We start from the raw sequence: 22326 nt of genomic DNA, 5'->3' as shown, positions 1-22326 counted from the left end.
TTGTAGTGAGTTAAATAATTGTTAAAAATGGGAATAAACATGGGTTAATTAATAATTTCAATGAGACCCTCTTCACAGTTATACATGGAGCGATGGTCCACCCATATTTTCCTCCCTATGGAGATTGAAGAGATATGTTTACTATAATGTTTCTTACATGCTTATAGGTATGAATGCGCATGGAAAGAATGATTATGTCTATAAGATTTTTGTTATCATTATAAACAAGCTCTTAGAAATACGGATGATGGTTTCTCATTCATAGATTGTTTTGAAACTATAAATTATCAACTCTTACTTTAGTTAGACAACAATGTCATTATAGAAGATGGCCTAGAGTGGCTCCATTTGAATCACACCTTCTGACACCCCACTATCACCTAGCTAAGGGACATTAGGAATCAACTTTTCCTTTATTACCACATTTTTCTAGGAAGTCAACTTAACTCAATAATACATGAATGTGGCTTGAATATATATGAATCTTGAACATATGAACAGTTATATAAGGTTGTTGGATAGTTTTAATGGGTGTTTGAATGAGTGAGTTGATTTGACATTGTATATATATGATTTGTACTATTAAGGTAACCTACTTCTACAAATCTATTAATGACCTCAAGTAGATATGAAGAACCACATGGATATGTAATCAAAATGAGGTAAGTTACACACCTATATTGTGGATAGGGCATTATCCATCAATTTTTACATGATGTTGTGAATATGTTAATATGATTTAAAGCTGGTTGGAAAATGAGCTATTTGTTATCTATATATATATATATATATATATATATATATATATATATATGTATATATAAAATTCCTATTTAATCATAGATATTTTTAAGATTTAAATTTGAACAAATAAAAATCAAATTATTAGTAAATTATTATTATTATTATAAAAAAGATAGCTTGATGAGTATTATTATATTAAAAATTTTGAATAAATAATATTTACAAATATATATTAATAATAGAATTTGTTTCTTTTTACTGCTGTCAAATTTCAAGATTTTGGATATCCTAAAAATTTTTGATGAGGCTAAATCTATTTCAACCCTAATACAAATACTTTTACTCTAAAATCTAACCAGAAACTCGAGACACTTCGGCATATAATTCTTCCGATTAAGTCCTTCGTTGCGGACAAAGTTTAAAAAGACTTGCGAAATTGACAAAGTAATAAATTAACCAGAAACTCGAGACACTTCGGCATATAATTCTTCCGATTAAGTCCTTCGTTGCGGACAAAGTTTAAAAAGACTTGCGAAATTGACAAAGTAATAAATTGCAGATCAATATCAATATGCCGGATAACTTATTATTATAAAAGATAATATGAAGTGTAAGAAGGGCGACATTGAAGAAGACCCAGTTTACAAAACTAAAAGCAATGTTTGCGGCTACTCAAGTTCAGGTGTGATAATTGTCGGTAAGAAGTTGCAGTTAGCAGCAAGTTCCTTTCTTGCACGAGAGCACGCCTGCGTTCCTGGTGATCTCTTCTACAACGGCTGAACTCTTTGGTCTGCCGCTGTATGCGGTTGCATAGGTCGAAAGCACCTGAGATCCTGACGGCGTGAAATTTGCACCATTTAGTAGCATATCATCTTCTGATATCCAGTTCCACTTTTTCCATTCACTTTCTGTGGCGTTTTGCCTCTTGGTTACTTCTTTAGCCAAGGGATTTGCAGATGCCATGAATTTATTGCGCTGACTCAAAATGTTAGGGTTTGAACTTCCACCGATGGCATACATTCCCCACTCAGTCTAATCATTGTTAAACACATGGAAGTATCCAAATCGGCACCTACATCCATTTAATTCATCATTTAATCTCAAAATGCAAAACAAGACGGGAAATGAATGAAATAGCAAATAATTACTCACCTTGGCATTCGTTGCACGAGACGTTTGCCAAAATGGTTGAGTGCAACCGTTGCCTGCATAACTTTGTCATGATGGTGGTCGTCACTGTGACCCAATAAAATCACCTACCATTGGAGAGAAGCAGGCCATTGTGAAGGTAGAAGAGAAGGAATAAAATAGAGTGAATTGCAATTAATGAACGAATGACTATGTGAGGTCGCTTACCTTGTTGTGGCGAGTGAAGTAATTGTTGGAAATGGTGATATAGGTGGATGACTTGACTGCGTCAACGAGGCCATCTTCGCAGTTAGACATAGAGCAATGGTCCACCCATATGTGCCTCGCTGTCGAGATGGAAATCCCATCGCCATGATTTATTTTTCTATTCAGAGGAAATGTGTTTACCATAGCGTTTCGTAGACGCTTACACTCATGAATGTTGATGCCATGAATGATGATGTTTGTCACATTTGTCACATCTTTTATGGTGAACGTTGGCGCCTCGTCCATCGATTGTTTTGAAGCTGTTAATAACCAGCTCTTCCTTGAGCTGGATGAGCATGACATTCTCTAAGATGATCCACAACGGCTCCGTCTGAATCACGGCATGACGCAGTGTGCCATGGGATGGATTCACGGCATCATCACCGGCATCCGTAACGACATAAAACTTGCCGTTCTTGCCTCCGATGGCATCCTTGCCAAATCCAATGCCGCAATCTGACAGCCGTTTTCTGTTGCGCTGCCAATTGGGGTCGCACCGCCAACAGTCGTCGATGGGATTACCCGTTGCACATGACAACACGGTCAGCTCCTCTTCTTCTCTTGTACTGTTAATAATGCTTCCGCTTCCGTTTGAACACACATGTGAAGCATTCTCGTGTCAATTCAGCCTCCAACATCAAATAATTAAAAAAAACAACAACAGAGAGATTAACAAAACGGAACGTAATGTCGCAGTGAGCGATTTACTTACTGTTGAACTATTTTCGCTCCGTTCCTCTGATCCTTCTCCCCAGGAAACGTGGATCTAGTTATATTGCCCGGTGCCTCGACTATCTTCCGTCCCATAAACTTCTCTCCATATTTTGATTCAAATGGCTTTGGCGCGCCGCCATGAACGCAACTGAGTATTCCAATCAGCAGCATGCAGCTCAAAATACTAATTTGATTCCTCATTTTGACAGCCACGACTCACCTTTGTCTTCTCAAAGAAACACGAACACTAAGAACACTGGTGGTCGTTGCTTCTGCTCTGAGCCACCCTTTCAAACGCCGGGGCCTTCTTATAGCTTCCACCGTTTTGTCGTTACTATCATTTCATCACACTATATATATATATATATAAAAGTGAGGTATTTAATCTAACTAATTCCAATACAAGTCAAGATTTTATTAATTAATTTAATCAACATCTATAATTTAACTAACTCCCTTTAAATTATCATTTTGACTTTTTAACTACTATACCTAAGTCAAAGTTAGCCATTGACCAAGATAGCGGTTGGAAGCTCTGCTCACACTATTTAACATTCATAGGGTAGATCTGTTTTTTCAACTTGTCGTGAAGATGAGCCACACTCGTTGGTTGACGATGAGCCACACTCGTTGGTTCGAAACGCGTCAACAAATGTCTCTCTTTATGTGATTTACGCCTAAGTTCTACTTCTAAATATTATGCATCACAGAAGCCTCAATTCAACATAATTGTTCTTAAAAGAAAAATTAATATATTCCTTAAAAAAATATAAATATAAAAATAACTTTATTTTTGTACTTAATAATTTGATAATCATTTTAATTTACTATTAATATTTTTTTACTATTTTTTATTAATATTAGATAAAATTATATAATATTGATTAAAAATCATTTATGAATTTGAAGCAAATTTTTTAATTAAAAATTAATATATATAAATAATTTTTATTTCTAAAATAATTATATAATAAAAAAATAAAAATATTTTACTATTTTCTATATTTGTTTACCTTTATAGTGTTTGAAACTATTTTCATAATTAATGAGTTATTTAAAATATATGGTCTTAAAATTTTTCACTCAATTATTAATGAGTTTATCCCATTGCATTGGTTTATGTAGTAATTTTTTCTACATTGCTCAGAACTCTCTCTCTCCACGTGAAATTGGATCTAGTTATATTACCCGGTGCCCCTATCACATAAACTTTTCTCCATACTTTGATACAGATGGCTTGGGCGCCCCGCCCTGAACGCAGCGGAGTACTACTCACGTTTGTCTTCTCAAGTAAACAACAACAATGGTGCTGCTCGCCTCTGCTCCAAATGTCGGGGCTTTTGTGCTTACTGTCATTTCATCAAACTTGATAAATTACAGTATGAAAGTACGTTGATTGGAGGGAGATGGCCAATGTTAACGTAAGCTGCTAATTTTAAACATCGGACAGGGTTGGAAGTCGAACTTGCATGCTAAGAACCACGGTCCACGAGATATTTTTATGTTCGTGTGGGGCTTAACCGTCAGACATCGATAGCCACTTCCACATATGAAATATTGCAAACATTCAACTAGCGGCTTTCTTATATTTAATCTTACTTTTATCTATCTTTTAAACGATAAAAAATACCATAGCATCACTTCCCCTAACACAAACACTACCTCACCCTAGCACAAGCACATATAAATAGGTAAAAACTAGATCTCGTGTATGCGACTGAACAACACAAACTTTTCTTGAACACATTTAATCAATTTTTTATTTGAATATAAAGACGCATATGTGAATATAAAGATTTACTTTTAGCAATGAAGGTTTAAGTTTTTATATATATAGATGCGAGTATATTTTCTCATTGTGTTGTGATATTTTAAATTATATATAAAATTTATATAGTTAGTAGATTTAATTAAAAAAATGAGTTGTAATAAAGTTATTTAATTTTTATAGTTTTCAATATTTCATAATTTGCAATTGTATAATTAAGTGGTGAAACTACAACTTAATGATTTGTATTTATTGGGTTGAAATTACTATTTATATTTTTATTTTTACTTAATTGGTATATCAAGACCTATTAAATGATGTTGATCTTGAATTTCATAATATACCTTTAACATTAACTCTAAACTTTTTCATTCATGACAATTGAGAGAAAGTCAAAGCATTAGAGTAAAAATTGTTTTCTTCTTAAAGGATTTAAATTGGGATTTTCATCTCTTAGCTTATCAAGATAGTTTTGAAAACTAACTTATAAGGATAACATTGAAAACCTCTACGATAATCTCAAAACAACTTTCTTCGTTGTGTTAGCAAGTTCTCTACCAAGGTGTCATTTATCTTTTATACAAACTTGAAGATGATAGGAAAATTTCAAGTAAATTTTTATGTCTTTTAGGCGATGAATCACTTTGCAAAAACACATAAAATAATGGTTTTAAAACACAGTTAACAATATAAAAATATAGACAAATATACCACATCAGAAGCACAAAACAACACAATGATAAAGGAGTTCACCCCTCTCGTGGGCTATATCTTTTGGTCCAGCTTCCAATGTTGGGTCCCTTTCATTAAGTGTTGAAATTTGTGTTTATCTGGATTTACAATGCTCTAGAACAGTAAAAAAACTCAAGATCAGCTCTTGTTGGGCTCAATTTGGCCAAAAACTAAAGACATTATGCTTTAGATAAGTTTTTCTGCTAACTCCTCTACAAACTAGACTGCTCTACTAATTGTTCTATGAAGTCCATCATTCTAGCGCCCATTGAGCACCAATTTCTCCCAGCACCGGTGAGATTCCCATCAGTTCAGATGTAATTTGTTACTTCTTTTAAATGTGTGATAAGGCCTATCGACAAAATATTTCAGCGACATGGAGCCATGCACTTGGGTGCTGGGGTTGACCACCTGCCCCTGTCAGCATAACACCTCGGTCCATTGGCATTCGGTTCCATGTTGCATATAATCGGCGGTTGGCCCCCATATTCTCCGCACCCATCCTGCCAAGTTCTCCACTACGATTACCTTCGTTCGTATGGTACAAACGTTTAGACTGTCGGTTGGGGCTAAGCCCAAGCCCTTGGTCGCTCTACCCTGCCCCCCTCCCCGAAGTTCAAACTACTTAAATTTTAAATAGGATTTTGATGTTATAGTCTATTAAGTAACACCCTTGGCATTGCAGTAGAGAATTTTATTGCTTGTTAGGGGTCCCGTGTTCAAACCCAGTTGGGCCTCCGACCAACTGATACCAAATTTTTATACTATGTCGGGGTGCCACAGATTAGCCCATGGTTGGGCCGCATGGCATCCCACTATTGGTCCACTTAAAAACTCCAACCACTAATTAGAACTTTCTAATTTGAACTAATCACATGAGGTCACTTAGCAGCCTGCCAATGGTCTGGGAATACCTATCAACCTACACAGTAAGCCTACTGAGTCATTATAAAAACTACCCAATCAGTAGTCTTGCATCCAACCTGCAAAAAATTTGCATGTTTTGGAAACTAATCAGAACACGATATTTGGAGCATACAATATTGATTTGAGTGATTCAAGTTGCATTGGATTCAGGTCGATGATATCTACGCTTTGACACCAGTTTCGAGCACTTTGAATTTTGAGCACTTTATTGATCCCTTAGATCACTCCCCACTAGAAGCTTTTGGACCTCCAAAAAACTATTTTCAGTCAAAAAAATATGAGGGTACAATTCTATCACCCTTCCAATCTCAATCCATTTGGTTTTGCTTAGACTTTTACCTTTGATCCCCACACAAAGGTTCTCCACATTCCCTCCTCTTGAAGTTCTTTTTTTCTATCAAGGATACTATCCTGCTACAATTGTTTAAGAAATTCGAGAGAGAAATCTTCTATTGAAGGAATTTGAGTATTCTCTCCTTGATCTTCAATAAAAGGAGTCTCATATAATATAAAACTCTCAACATTAACAACTGCATACATTTGCATATGTGGAGGAAATCCAACCAGAATACATTATTACTAATCTTTTCTAAACTCTTAAAAGCTCCATATCTTATTGGTTTCAATTTTTTACCTTCTCCTTGAAGCCCTCCTTGCTAATATAAATCCAAATTTCATCTCCAACCTAAAAATGTGGTCAACGTGATGCTTATCATGCCTCATCTTATACATGGCTTGACTCTTTTCTAAGTGTCCTTGAAACATCTTATGCACCAATTGAACTTGTTCAATGAATATCTTGGCCTTATCAATGTGACTATGTCCATAAATAGGAACATCTTTCCCAAACATAAAATCTAAAGGTGATTTTGGTAAGTATCCAAAGCATGCCTCAAATGGAGATGTTTGAGTCGATGAATTCTTTGCCCGATTGTAAGCATGTTGAATGTAGTGTAAGTGTTCATCCCAAAGCTTAGGATGTTTGCTACAATAACCACAAAGAAGATGTACTACTGTTATGTTCATCACTTCTATCTGACCATCGATTTGTGGATGAAATGTTGTGAGCTTTTTCAACTTTGTGTCCATGAGTCCCCATTAGATTGACCAAAATTTCCAGAAAAATTGAGAATCTCGATCAGAAATAATAGATTTGGGCAATCCAAAATGCACCCATAAATTTTGAAACAACATTTGTGTAGTCTGTTAAGCTATAACTCGCTTCTTACAAGGCATCAAATTACACATATTGCTGAAATGATCCACCACAACATAAAGGTAATTATGATTTTTTTAAACATAGGTAACCCTCCTACAAAGTCCATAGAAATTCTTTCCCAAGGATGGGAAGGAACTAGAACTGGAGTATATAGTGCTAACTTTCTATTTCGAGGCTTACTAGTAGCACATAGAAAACATCCTCTTACATATTGTGACAAACTTTCATTCATACGAGGACAATAACAATACCTTTATAATTGTGCCACTGTCTTGCCTACACCAAAATGGCTAGCAATAACAGATGTGTGCGCTTCCATTATGATGTTGAACATTTCACCTTGTGGAATGCATATCCTGCGAGGATGATACAACAATTGATCATGAACATGGTAATCTAATTCCTCTACTTAGTTGCCTTGACAAAAATTTGCATATACATATTTAAAATAGTCATCTAAATCATATTGTTCAACACAGCTCTCATGCATGATATAATTATGCTTAAGAATAACCGATGCACTAAAAATTGGTCTAGATAGCATATCAAAAACTTTGGTATAGATTCATTTCTTATACCTTATTACTAAGTGGAATTGCTTCAAGAAACCCATCCATATTAAATGCCTCACTTATTGTAGCTTGGTTTGTGATTGCAAGTATTGTAATGGTTTATGATCTGTGTGAATTATGGTTTACTTTCCCATCAACTAGTGTTTCAATTTTTTCACACTTTTCACCAAAGCATACAATTCTTTGTCATGTGTAGGATATTTAACTACTGCACAATTAAAAGTTTCAGAATGGTAACAAATGGGCTTACTATGTTGCATCAATACTGCTCCCTTGATTCTTATACGACATACTTCCATGATAATATCCTTTGTGCCATCCTCAATTAGTTTTACCTCAAACTCAGCATCTTCTGTTGCTTCTTTAATGGAATTTTATTGCATCACATTCAAACTAGGAGTACAACCTTTTCTATGAAAATTTAAGACTCAAGGGAATGGGATCATGACAAGGCCCCAATTTAGCAGGATTGGCCATTGAATCATATACTATTGAACTATTTTCTTAATCTTACTTGCTACAGATGGAAACATCTTATTTCCTACATATGAAAATTATGAAGATGGAATATGAACTATGAAGCAATGTAAAACGGTTGCCCCTATACATGATTCTGTGAAAATGGTAGGGGAAATCTATTGTGGTCCTAGTTCCTTACTAGATCTTGATTCTGTATTACTACAAAATTAATATGAGTAGACCATTGACTTTGGAAATATGGGTATTGTAGTCTTCTCATAGTAAAAAATAAGGAATATTTATTTGCAAAGGTAAGTTATTGTCTGCTAGGTTGAGAAGGAAAATTAGTCTTACATCAATGAAGGCTAGCCTATAGAATACTAAAATTGCGTTTTGAATAAGAACCACAATTTCATATTTAATCCCAGGAAGGCCTTTAAGAGTTTTTTCAATGGATCGTCTAAAAGAAGCACATTCCATACCTCTCACCTCAAATTTATCCTTCCTCACATGGAAACCGTCTATGTCTGCTCGTGAAGCCCAAGAAGCATAGCTTGGCACACACATGGATGAGGATGATAAAAAACGAGTTGCCAGATCATCCTCACATGTTACCTTTGATTTCTCCCTCTCCAATATTGTGATATCTATACCTTCCTAGATAGCGATGCAATACTTAATTCATGGCCTGTCAAGCCATGCTTTCTTGTTTGTGTAGTGACTAATATAATTTTTGAGAACAATTCATAACATTTTTTTATTATTATTTCATTAGGGAGATTAAGGGTTTGAGAAACATTGAAGATGGATGTAAACCACCAGACTCTATGTTCAATCTCTGCTCCTAACTGAATTTATTGAAAAAAAATTTAGAAATAGCTCTTTTAATGGGGAATTAGGTTACATCATAATGGATCACCTAGTGATATTATAGTTTGGATTAAAAAATTTCTTTGAGAACTTCTATTTTTTGGGGAGTGTGGAGGCTTGAGCCATTTCCAAAGGAGAGGAAGACCAAATGATGCAGAGAGATTTATTGACTTCTTTCCCATGAGAATTACATAGTGGAGGTTGTTTCAAAAAGGCAAAATTATTCAAATGGAGGGAGCTTTGGGGTAATGCACATAGTTATTTAATGCTTACATCAACTGATTGACCTAGAAAATATTATGAAAAGCTGCATGTAGGATTTATGTCTCATGTACTTGAAGTACATTGTTTGGGCTGAAGGAAGGTTGTTTTGATGAAATGATAGTTTAGCATGTTCTTTCCATATTTGCATTGGCTGGTCGGGGGGATTTCTTGATGCAATGATGGCATAAAATTTACTTTGGCGTTTTCTAGACGATATATGTAGCTTCTTAGTAAATATGGACAGTTATAGTCCTTAATATTTCTCATCGTGGATATGTACATGGAAATAATTTAAAATGGAAAAGAGATGATTAGAAAAAAAAATCTGGAAGTAAATTAGTTGTAGAGAATCCATAACTTAAAACACAAACATTTTGAAGAGGTTCCTTGGGATTAATTTTGGCAACACAATCGACATGCGCAATAGTGTACTTGCTGAAAGTGAACATACCAACACTTTTCAACAATTTTATTTTCAAAAATGATGAGCAATTAATCACAAAGGAAATTTTCCCATAAAATACTACTTTTCTGTTTGAATAATTAATTTATAACATTATTTACTTCAAAACATAATTTCGTTAGTTTTGTGTTGGAGTTATCTTGGTGAATATAATGGCATCACGCAACTGTAAAAACTCACCAATCCTTGGAATAGGATATATGTTCTTGATAGTCCTTTAGCTAAGCTCTCAAAACTCAATCATCAATGTGAATGAACCACCCTTCCTAATTAACACCATAGGTGATAAAAATGGACTCTTGCTAGGGACAATGTTGCCCATCTCAGAGAACTTCGACAATTTTTTTTAATTTCATCTTTAACCTCATATCTTTCATAACGAAGATTCATATATTGTTTTTAGGAATCTTTGCCTTTTATAGAAAAAGTGGAACGGAGACATGAAATTTACGATTGAAACTACAAATTTGGAAATGTCGCTGTTAAGATAACAATAACATAGGTTATTGGAGAAATATTTTTTTGAGATGACACAAATTAAAACAACAAAATGAGAGGATAAAAAATTTCATGAATCAAGACTCTTAGTATAACTTTTTCAAACATAATGTGAATGAATTTGTCCTTTACTTTCACAATTGTGAGGAACAAATTATGCCACTTATCATCGACTTCTTAAAGGATATTCTCACGGACAAGGATTATGATTCCAATATAATCATGGTCAAATAACAATTATAATGTGGAATTTCATAAGTGGTGAGAAATATTCAAGATTTAGATGACATCATCACATGGTAAGAGTAATACAATTTTATGCCAACAAATGTAAACTCCTTTCTACAAAGTGAAATATATTGGTTTTCCACCAACATTTATTAAACCAAATTTATGAAATGCATTTGAAGGCATTGAGTCGCTATGGAAAGATAATGATGGACACCCAGTTGAGGCTATGGAAATTATTGAGTTAGATAAAATGCAATGGTCCAAAAAAACAACAAACTAATACAATTTTCTATAGTTTGGACTTTTAGATGAGTGAAATAAGGATAAGAAGCAACAAGTACCTAAATCAGGAACATCATATAACAAATGATGAAGGAGATTATTAATGTTCCCATTACTACTAAAGTATTTCTATTAATTTTTCCTAATAAAATTAGACCAATATCTAATGAAAAAAAAAAAACTATCATCCACTGCACTATGAATTAAGATGATATGGGATTACTTTGTTATGAAATGTTTGATTTAAATCATTTACTTATAAAGCTTCCAGAATCTTAATGAGGAGAATTTTAATAAATCCTTTGGAGTGAAGTGTTGTGAATTACCTTCAGTTTGAACATATTCTGGAATATTAGCCTAGTTGGAATCTCCCTGAAACATAACATATGATAAAAAGGAAACGCTAGTAAAGAAAAAATATTGCATAAAATTTTGACTTCTTTCTTCTATGATGTTATTTCTTATGCTATTTCCTTACGACATTTCCTTTGCAACATGTGTTGCAATTGATAGTATATGTGCACATGAATTGACTTATATTACTATTATTTTTAATTAAGATGACTTCATTTTTTAATTATTTTTAATGTAACATTATATAAAGCTAAAGTGACAACATCTTCCCCATATTTGAGTATAGAGAAAGCAAAATAGTGATAGCATTAAGATTTTTTTTACATAATGCTATATTAAAAAAAGAATAGTTGGCTTAATTAAAAAAAAATATACTTGTAGCTTGATGTGCACATATCTTAACTCGATTCCATTGGTACGAAGATTTTCTATGTTTGTTGATGCATAAGGCATTTGGAAAGAACCTTGGGATAACTGAAGTGAGTTCAGGAAATGGAAAGGTATCTTACATCTACATTACACACATTAAGCCTCTTTGGGTTTCTTCTAGGTTATGAATTTTTGTCATCTTTGCAACTAGGAATGTGGTTAAATAACCTTGTCTATCCATGTACTTATCCTACATATACAATACATATGTAAATTATCTTATATTTCTTTCAAGCTTATGTTTTTTTGGGTGGAGGATAATTAAGTATTAGGAAATTAAATATTATAGAATACTGATAGATATCATTACAATTTATAGAATCTAGAGAGATATCATTATGAGAGTAGTGTTTTCACCTTATAATTACAAAACAAAAAAATATGCCTTCAAAAATTAATGTGGGTAATTTCAGAATTTAAATTTAAGTAGATAAAAAAAAACCTCTTTTACACCTATGGGGATTTTATTTATTACTACTAAAAGTAGAAAATGGAATTTCAAAAATAATGTATGAAGTTTAGATCCATATTAACATTGGATCTATGAAGTGCAAAGAGGATCAAATCTCTTCCTAGATGCTTGATAAATCTAAAGCTAAATGAATCTAGGTCGATAAATAATTGTTAATAGTAAAAGTAAGCTAGAGAAATAAACAAATACATCATAAATACATAAACAATAAAGCATGAGCACAATATTTTAAATATAGGAGCTAATTGAATTATCATCAATGGATTCTTCATGCCTTTAAATAGGCTATATTACATAAGTTTGTGATGGGAAAAACCATGGTTATTATAACTCAAATCCACCCAAAATTTCCAACGGTAAATTGATTGTATGACTAAGTCAAGTTTACCAAAACTACCCCAACAATAACCAAGCCATAACTTGTAGCTAATTAATTGTGCCCACAAGGGTGTCTATTTTCGAATAGAGTCTCCATAATTTTAATTTAATTATCAATAATTAATAATTGGGCCATAACATTTAAACTACTTTTGAAATAAATCTCAACCTTTGATATGTAACTATAATTAATAATATCTTAAAATATTCAGTGGAGCTTAAATTACTACCATCTACCTAATAATAATTGATAATTAAATTAAAATTTTGGAAGCCCTATTCCAAAAAAGACATGCATAACATGATTTATTGTTATTTAAAATTCACTTTTGAACACATGAATGGATTCAACACCCTAAAAACCCCCTTGGAACTAGAAATTTGCATATTAAACAACTCAAACTTATGATCCTTAAAAATTTCTACAGAATTTTGGGTCTAACTAACAAAGAAAAGAGGTTGGGAAAGAGTCATTTTGTTTATCAATTAGATTAAGCATATGTGTGTGTGTGTGTGTGTGTGTTAGAGAGAGAGAGACAAAGATACAAGAGAGAGAGACAGAGATACAAGAGAGAGAGAGAGAGAGAGAGAGAGAGAGAGAGAGATTAAAAAATAATACTATTGCTATAAATAATTTGCTTTTTTTTTATTATTTTTATAATATTATTCTTTTTCACTAAATATTAATATCTTGAAATTTTATTTTTTTGGAAAACAAGATTTTATTTTTTTTAATGATAAAATCTTAAACTGCAACCACGAACTCACCGAGAGGAGTTGATAATTTTCACAATTTCCATTGACATTGAAGAATATATTTTCCTACATTAACAAAATTTGATGAGAGCAATTGGATCATTTTGAGAGCTACAATTAAAAAAAATAATAATAAATAAATAATAATGAGAGATAAATTACTTCAGGGTTCCTAGTAAAAGAATTGTGTTCATTGTGACTGAATGATTACATGTGTTTTGCTCTATCAATTGAAATTAGGAACCGACTCTGGAAAAACTGTGGGGGAAACGCGAATGCGGTGGAAACGCGTAGATCTAGGGTTTCAAGCAGCATATCAGTGTTGGGCAACATGGAGGGGTGAGAGTGGGGGAGTTCCACTCCCTCCTACAGTCATGCAGTCTCGAACCACTCCAAGAAGCCAATGGAAGTAGAAACTGGGAGCATCATTATGGAAAAACAGAAAAACATGCAACCACGGGGGCAAGAAGAAAATCAGGAGGGAGTCAGAGGAGAGAAGAGAATGGGAGGAGGTAGTTAGAGACCTGACCATAAGAATCTAACAGGAAGCTGCAAACCTAGGTCAACCATTACACCCCAGGTGGTGTTAATTGATCCAACGCTACAGGTGCACAGGGACCATATGATGACTTATGCAGTAATATGCAAATTTATGGAGATATGGCCAACGGAAAGGGATTTGCATGCATGGATAAAAAACCATTGGAAACCCAAAGGAGAAATAACTCTTGACCTTGGGTCCAAGGTTTTCTTCGCAGTAGTATTCACAAATTTAGAGGATAAACATAGAGTGTTCGAAGGACGACCATACTTCTATGCTGCTACAGGCCTATAGATGCGACCATGGGTGATGAACTTTGTCCCGGAACAAGAAAAATTTACATCAGTGCTGGTATGGATAAGACTCTACTCCCTACCTTTAGATTATTGCCTACCAAAATCCTTAAAAGCTATAGGCAATAAATTAGGTCATTTTTTAGATGTGTATAAATGGACCTTTCTAGAGCACTTTCGGATGAAATCATTCTAGAAGTATATGATGAAGAATGGGTGCAGGCGGTGGACTACGAAAATGTCCCATTTCAATGTTGCAAATGTCATGAACATGGGCACCTCTTCAGAGACTGCCCTTTAAACAAAATGGAGAGCAATATTAAAGCCACCACAACCGAAGATGCGAAAGGCTATACCAAGGTCAGTGGCAGAGGGAAAGGAGGGAAAAAGAACCAGAAGATAATCAGTGAGGAGAAGCAACCAGGTCATAACAGGTTCAAGATATTAGAAGAGTAGGAGGGGAACAATGGAACGAACCAGGTATTGGAGGATAATCTTGTAGAGAAGGAAAAGGATGAAAGCATGGAGGATAGACTAGAAAATAGCAAGTAAAAGGAGGATCTTACAAGAACTATGGAACTTGACAAGGACCATAAGATGACCCCATGCAAAGTTGGAACAGAGGACCATGATCTTCAGGAAATTCTTGAAAGGGAGAATCTCGATCTAGAAAAGTTCCTGGAGCAGGGAAAAGACAAAGGGGTTGATTTGGAGATATCAAGCAAAGGGTTCTGGGGTCAAAAGAAACCATGATAGTTAGGAAAGCAAAGGGTTAAATAAAATGGAGGCAACATTGGGACACGGTCCCAAGAATCCAAGCAGGAAAAGAGGAAGAAAAAGACAGAATGAGCTGCTGATAGAGTGTGGAAAACTCATGATCAACTCAGGTAATATGAAAGACGTTACTAGTTACTCATTTACAAACATTTCTTAATGAAGCTTACAACATGGAACATTAGGGGTCTAGGAAGTAAAAGGAAACAAAGAATTCTTAGCAACAGAATAAAAGAGGAAAAACCAGATATGGTGTTTATCCAGGAAACAAAATGTTCAATAGATAAAATACGATAGATGCATAGAAAATGGTTGATCAAGTATGAATATCTAGAATTTAAAGCAGATAACACAGCAGGAGGGATTCTCACACTTTGGAACCCCAAGAAATTTGGAATCCTAGATGCTGAAGCTTCCAGGAACTACCTGTTGATGGTGATCCAACCTTTGGGTGATAAGGAAGTATATTTGATCACAAATGTCTATGGTCCTCAAAAACTTTAAGACAAACTCATGTTTCCTACCTCACTGAAGGAGCTCAGAGAAAGATATCTGGTTATCCCATGGATTATGGGAGGGGACTTTAGTATGATCAGATCTCTTCTTGAAGGAAAAGGTGGGACCAGAACACTAAGCAGAGAGCCCATAGCCTTTCAGAGCTTCTTAAATGACATGAGGCTGGTGGATATGGAGACAGGAAATGGTACCTTCACTTGGAATAATAAGAGGGGAGGGGCTTCTCAAGTGGCCTCTAAACTAGATAGATTCATAATCTTTGAGGACCTCATCCTCACAGGCCTTGACTTGTCAACTATAAGCCTCCCTTTTGGAGGCTCAAATCACTAGCCTATCCAACTTGAATCCTCCTTTATAGGCACTCCGAGAAACAGACCTTTTAGGTTTGAAAACATTTGGCTAACCAATCTTGACATCATCAATAGTATTGGAAAATGGTGGACAAAAGATATGCATGTTCAAGGTACTAAGATATTCCTTTTGTATCAGAGATTGAAACATATTAAACTTATGCTTAAAGATTGGAACAAAAATGAGTTTCGCAATATCTTCAAAGCCAAAAATGCAGTTGAACAGAAACTATAGGGTATTAACTAGGTCCTCATCTTGGATGGCTTTAACAAGGAAAGGAGCATACAAACTGAATCTCTACAACAGGAATGGGAAGACGTATGCAAGTAAGAGGAGATATTCTAGAGACAAAAATCAAGGGTACAATCGATAACAGAAGGAGAAAGAAACACAAATTTTTTTCATAAGTCTACCATGGATCATAGGTCTCATAACAGGATCTCAAAACTTAGAGACACTCAAGGAAAAAAACTCACCACCAACAAAGAAATAGAATCAGCTCTGGTAAAACATTTCCAAATAATAGTAGAGGAGCCTCTCATAGACATATCACAATTCATCAATGACTTCACAAAGCACATTCCTAAGCTTGTGACAAGAGAAGACAATTACAATCTTAATAGGCGAGTGACTGAAGAGGAAGTCAGTGAAGTCATAAAAGAGATGCAAAATGGGAAAGCTCTAGGCCTGGATGGGTTCAAGGTAGACTTCTTTAAAGCATTTTTGGAAATAGTGAAGCAAGACATCCTTGATGTGGTGGAGGACTCTAGGCACAATAAAATTGTTTTGAGGGCGCTTAATGCCTCTTTCATAATGTTGATTCCAAAGCAGGAAAAAGCTATGACACCAAATAGATTTAGACCCACAACATTATGCAATGTGGTGTACAAAATTATTTCCAAAATCATTGTAAATAGGGGTAAGCCTCTTTTTCCAATTGTTTTGTCTGAGAAGCAAACTCGATATGTGGAAGGAAGGAAAATTTTGAATAACATCATTCAAGCTCACGAGGTGGTACACTCTCTCAAGATCAATAAGCAGGAAAGTATGATCATACAACTTGATCTAGCGAAGGCTTATGATAAGCTAAGCTTGGCATACATCAGGGAAGTACTATCAGCATATGGCTTTGACCATAATTGGATAAGATGGGTAATGGCCCTTGTAACCACCTCTAGTTTTTCCATCCTACTTAATGGCTCACCATCCAGAACCTTTAGGCCTTCGAGAGGCCTCAGACAAGGAGATCCGCTCTCCCCTTTCCTCTTCATTCTCATGATGGAAGGTTTAGGTAATGCGATCAAATCTGCCAAAGTAGAAGTACAAATCTAGGGTCTTAAACTCACCCAGAGTGGGGATGCCTTGACTCATAAAAAATTTGTAGACGATACCATGTTGCAGGGTACATCCACGGTCAAGGAAGCTAAAGCTTTCAAGCAAATCCTGAATGACTTTGCTATGGTTGTGGGTACAGAGGTAAGCCTTACCAAATCAAAGATTTTCTTTTTTAATACTGACATCGCTATTCAGAGAAACCTCACTAGAATTCTTGGCTTTCAAAGAGAACAACTACCCTCCAAATATTTGAGAATTCCTCTAATGGAGAAACCTCTAAGCAAGGTAGTTTGGGAGCCAGTTACTAATAAACTCCTGGACAAAATTCGGAAATGGACAATCAGGTCTTTGAATTTAGTAGGATGGCTAGCTTTAACAAAAGTAGTCCTACAAACTATTATGATCTTCATGCTTTCTTCCCTTCCTCCTCCTAAAGGGGTTGTGCAACAAATTAGAAATATACAAAGAGACTTTCTTTGGGGCAAAGGGGAAGAGAAAAAGAAATGGGCTTTGGTAGCTTGGGATAAGATTTGTAAACCTAAGACACATGGAGGCTTGGGACTTGATGACCTTGAAACTCTAAGAAAATTTTTGGGGGCAAAACTATGGTGGAGATGGCTTAAGGAATCGGTATCCCCTTAGACCAAGGTTTGGAAATAGAAGTATGAAAATACTTGGCAAGAAAGGGATCACATTCGAATGTTTGGGCTTATCAAAGGCTCCCACATTTGGATCAAAGCTTGGGAGAATAGAGCCATTGTTCAGAAACATAGTTTCTAGGAGATCGAAGATGGAGACCTAGCTTGGTTCTAGGAGGACAACTAGCAACAGGAACCTAACATGTTAAGAGGAGAACTAGCCAACCTTAAGAATGACACTGACAACAAAGGCTTACTCAGGGTAAATGATTTCTTGGATCAGGAGAGGAGCAAAGGAAAATGTACAATATGGAAGAACCTAGTATATAGTGAAGATACCCCTTTGAAATCCCAGGCAGAAGCTCTTATAGTTATCTTAGAACAAAGAAGGATTTTGACTTCAACATCATCAGACCAACTGAGATGGGGAAAAAATAACGAAGGCAACTTCAACCTCAAAGAAGCCAAGAGAATATCCCTAGGGCTTGACTTTCCAAACCTAGATAAGGTATGCAAGGACCTTTGGCAAAACCAGAGCTGGATGAAAATCAAACTATTCATGTGGTTGGTGCACCAAAAAAAAAATCCGACTTGGGAAAACATTCGGGAAAGAGGTTTTGCTGGTCCATCTAGATGCTAGTAATGTGAAATACAAGAAGAAATAATGGAACACATTCTCCACCTCCGCCCATTCACCTCCACCTTGTGGAATTGGGTGGCTTCAATCTTCAGACAAACGGATAAAGATAATTGCAGGATTACTGGCACTTTGAAGAATTGGATGAGAAACTTCTCTGAAAATGAAATAGTCAACAAAGTGTGGGCTTTGGTTAAAGGCTTTCTAATCTGGGATGTCTAGAAAGAACGCAACAATAGGATATTCAAGAACAAAATTGGCTCATCCCAGAGCATCATAGCTCAAATCATTAGAAATCTCTAGGAGACTGTAGGAACACTTCTAAAGAACCCCCCTAAGATCCAACCTTAAAACCAGGATGCACAAATCCTTTTACAGTTGGGCCTATAGGTGCCTATCACCCAAGGCATAAGCAAGGTTGTAAGTCGTAAAACAACAGATAAGGACATTTGGAAACCTCCTCCATATGGTTTTATGAAATGCAATATAGATGAAGCGTCTAAACGAAACCCTGGGATCGGTGGATACGGTGGAGTGACAAGAGATGAGAAAGGATATATAAAAGTCATCTTTCATAGTCATTTAGGGAAGGCTACTAATAATATCGCAGAACTCGTGGCCCTTAAGTAATGCCTAGAAATCTTGATTGATCCAAATTTACATAATACCATCATTGAAGCTAACTCTAAGTTGATAATTAATTCGGTCAAGAAAATATGCAATGGCTCAACATTAGAAAAGGTGTCAAAACACTGGTGGTTATTGCAATTCTATCAACGTATCCAATCCCACCTAAGAGCCCTAAGAACCCTTAGTTTTGTTCATGTGCGCTGAGCAGTCAACAGGGTAGTGGATATTTTGGCAAATTAAGTTGTTCTCTGTACCAAAATTAATAAAATATATGACTGGATGTCGACTCCCCTAGGAAGATTGCGAGAAGACGGTCACAGACAGGCTACCATAGACAGAGTGTACAATCTGAGCATGAGAAATAAGCAAAGGGAAGACTGATGGAAGGTAACAAATGGAAGAAACAAATGGTAATAGTGAGCAGGATGATAGGCACCTGCCTAAAATGTGAACTAAACTCAATAATACTATGGTTTCGGGTTGGAAACTACATTAAGGCCAACTCTATGAATGCACTCGAAATTCATAGAATGATGGCTCATTATCTCTTTGGGTCCGTAGGCACAGTTAATGTATGGGCACGTTGATGATATCGCAGTAATACTATGGATTTCGGGTGGTAATATGCATGACCGTTAATTCTCCAAACGAACCTGAAATCCTTTAAAGTAGTGACTTATTTCTGCTTCGGGTCCGTAATGGATGTTAAAGCACGGACTTGTTGTCGAGGAATTTTTGGATATTTATGATCTTGTGGATTTCGGGTGGATAAATCACTTGCTAGTTATTGCCTCGTTTGGACCCAAAATTGTTTAGTGGGATGGCCTATGTATCTTTTCAGGTCCAGTTGTGGAGTTAAAGGGAATGCACGTAGGCGGCCTAAAATGACCTCTTGACCGTTGATTCTTTGAAGGCTGGATCACAGGGTATTTGGGTCTTCGAGACTTCCAGAGGTTATGATGGATCACTTGGAATATTTTAATGGGCCCTCAGTATGTTGGGCCCTGTAAACTAAGGCAACCCAGCTTTTTTGTTGCATAGTAGTCATTTGTTGCACGGCAAGTTTTTTCTGGCTCGACAGTTTTTAGTGCTACTATATGTAAATTATGTAATTTTTCTAGATTAATAGAAGATCCTACTCTCACTTGATAAAAAAAAAAAAGAGATAAATTACTTCGAGTGACATCCTCTCTGGTTGACTCGTATTGATAAATATTCTTGCAATGCATTTAAATGGGTGACTATCGTGATGACTTGGTTGTTGATTTTGGTAACTATCTAGGAAACTATTGTTTGCCTTGGATTTCAAACAAAATCTAAAACATGGGACACATGGTTAGGCTCTACATGTTTATTGTTGCAACCAAATTTTCATAATATACCCCTGTGTCGATTGCAAGATACAAAGAAATTCGTAGACCATACATGGTGGACATATTACACACAATTTTTTTTGGTATATTGCAATCAAATCCAAATTACAAGCCACATAAATAGTGCTCATTAGATCCAACAGACTCCAAACAAGGAATTGCTTGTTGAGAAAATACCTCAACAAATTCCAACAAACCAACCAACCTAATCTATCAATTTACTATTGTAAAAATTATTTCAAAGATCCCCATTTAATGCTTACATTTACATCATCACAAAAATTAATAGAAAAAATCAAAAATTACCATTCACATGCCACATCAGTATGACTCGTCTTCCCCGACACTTATACCAACTCTGAAGTCTCTCGGACAATGCACTTTTAACCTCCACAATATTAGAGCTTCCCATTCGACTCTTTAAGACATAACCCCTTTGACCATCTTTGATGAACTTTCTATAATAGATGTTTCTCAATTTTACAAAGGAAAATATTGATACCGGACCACCCTATGGAAAATCTCCCATCTATTAAAGTGTAACTAGCTACACTGCTTGATAGTTATATAAGTGAGTTGTTTGATTAATGGGCATATTCAGCAGTCAGTTATGCAACCAAGCTTTATACATACAAGGATCTCATAGCATAACTTGTAACTGATGCTCTTGAAAGATGAAGCACAATAAGTTCCATCAACATATAATAGATTCACACAATTAAATTAGGCATATGTTCTCTTGTCACAGAAGAGCATCGAGAACCACTAATTTAATTATATTTCAATTTTCAATAATTGGTTCTACGCCTTTTACATTTCACAAAAACAAAACTAACGAATACAATGACCACAAAACCAATTTCCATTTTTTTCGATTCCACCTTTTCACCCACTTCTTTAATGATCATTACAATGTTGAGCCTTAAAGAAACATAAATACCTTCGATGGCGGCAAAACTCACAACCACTTCAGTGGCCTTGGCAGTGTTAGCAACTCCACTTTCAATGGCGTGGACAGTCTCAGCAGCTCTACTTTGAACGATTTCAGCTTTTAGATACTTCAACTTATGAGTTGACATAATATCAATCTGTAAAGTTTCCAACAATATTTTTCCTTTACTGTGAAACAAGTTACACACAACAAATAATGACTATACTCATTCAAGAAACATAATAGTTTGATAATTTTTATAATAATTTTTATGATTCATAAAATATTGATGCTGTGAATCATTATAAACTCACAATGTTGCCAAAGAATCAATCTTTTTTATTGGATGCCAAGTAATGAGAGAAAAGCACTATCAATGCTCCATGCAACACAATTAGCAGACAAAAAATCACTCTTTCGTGAAACACAGATGTCGATGGAGAGAAAAATAGATGAAAAACTGGGGGAATTTATCATTTCTTCACGACTACCACACTTCTTTTCTAGCACCAAGTCTACCATGTCTTTAGCTGACATACAAATTTCATCGAATAGAACAAACACAAATGATTGTTTATGGTCACAACAATGCTACCTATTGTGTGTGATATAAGGCATTCGATGGCCATCCCAGATCTCTATGAAGCCCAAAGTCAGGTGATTCAGAGATGCAAATTTGTAGCTTCATCACCCATATTATCTCGCTACCATTTCCACCATTTAATTTGTGGAGCATCTATACAGAGAGGAGAGGGTGCAATTGATGGTGCCACCGCACTT

General features: G+C 35.3%; 1 pseudogene; it reads right to left on the bottom strand.

Annotated features, from left to right (window-relative positions):
• Positions 1 to 1455: 1455 nt before the first annotated feature.
• On the bottom strand, positions 1456 to 21694 carry LOC149159457 (putative pectate lyase 5; annotated as a pseudogene).
• Between the last annotated feature and the right edge of the window lie 632 nt (positions 21695 to 22326).

Source organism: Pinus tabuliformis, chromosome 5_2 (genome assembly GCF_031772625.1).
Source record: "Pinus tabuliformis cultivar Carrire ecotype Pingquan chromosome 5_2, CPIR1, whole genome shotgun sequence".
Lineage (NCBI taxonomy): Eukaryota > Viridiplantae > Streptophyta > Pinopsida > Pinales > Pinaceae > Pinus > Pinus tabuliformis.
Note: the sequence above shows the minus strand (reverse complement) of the source record. Positions and strands in the feature narration are given on the sequence as shown.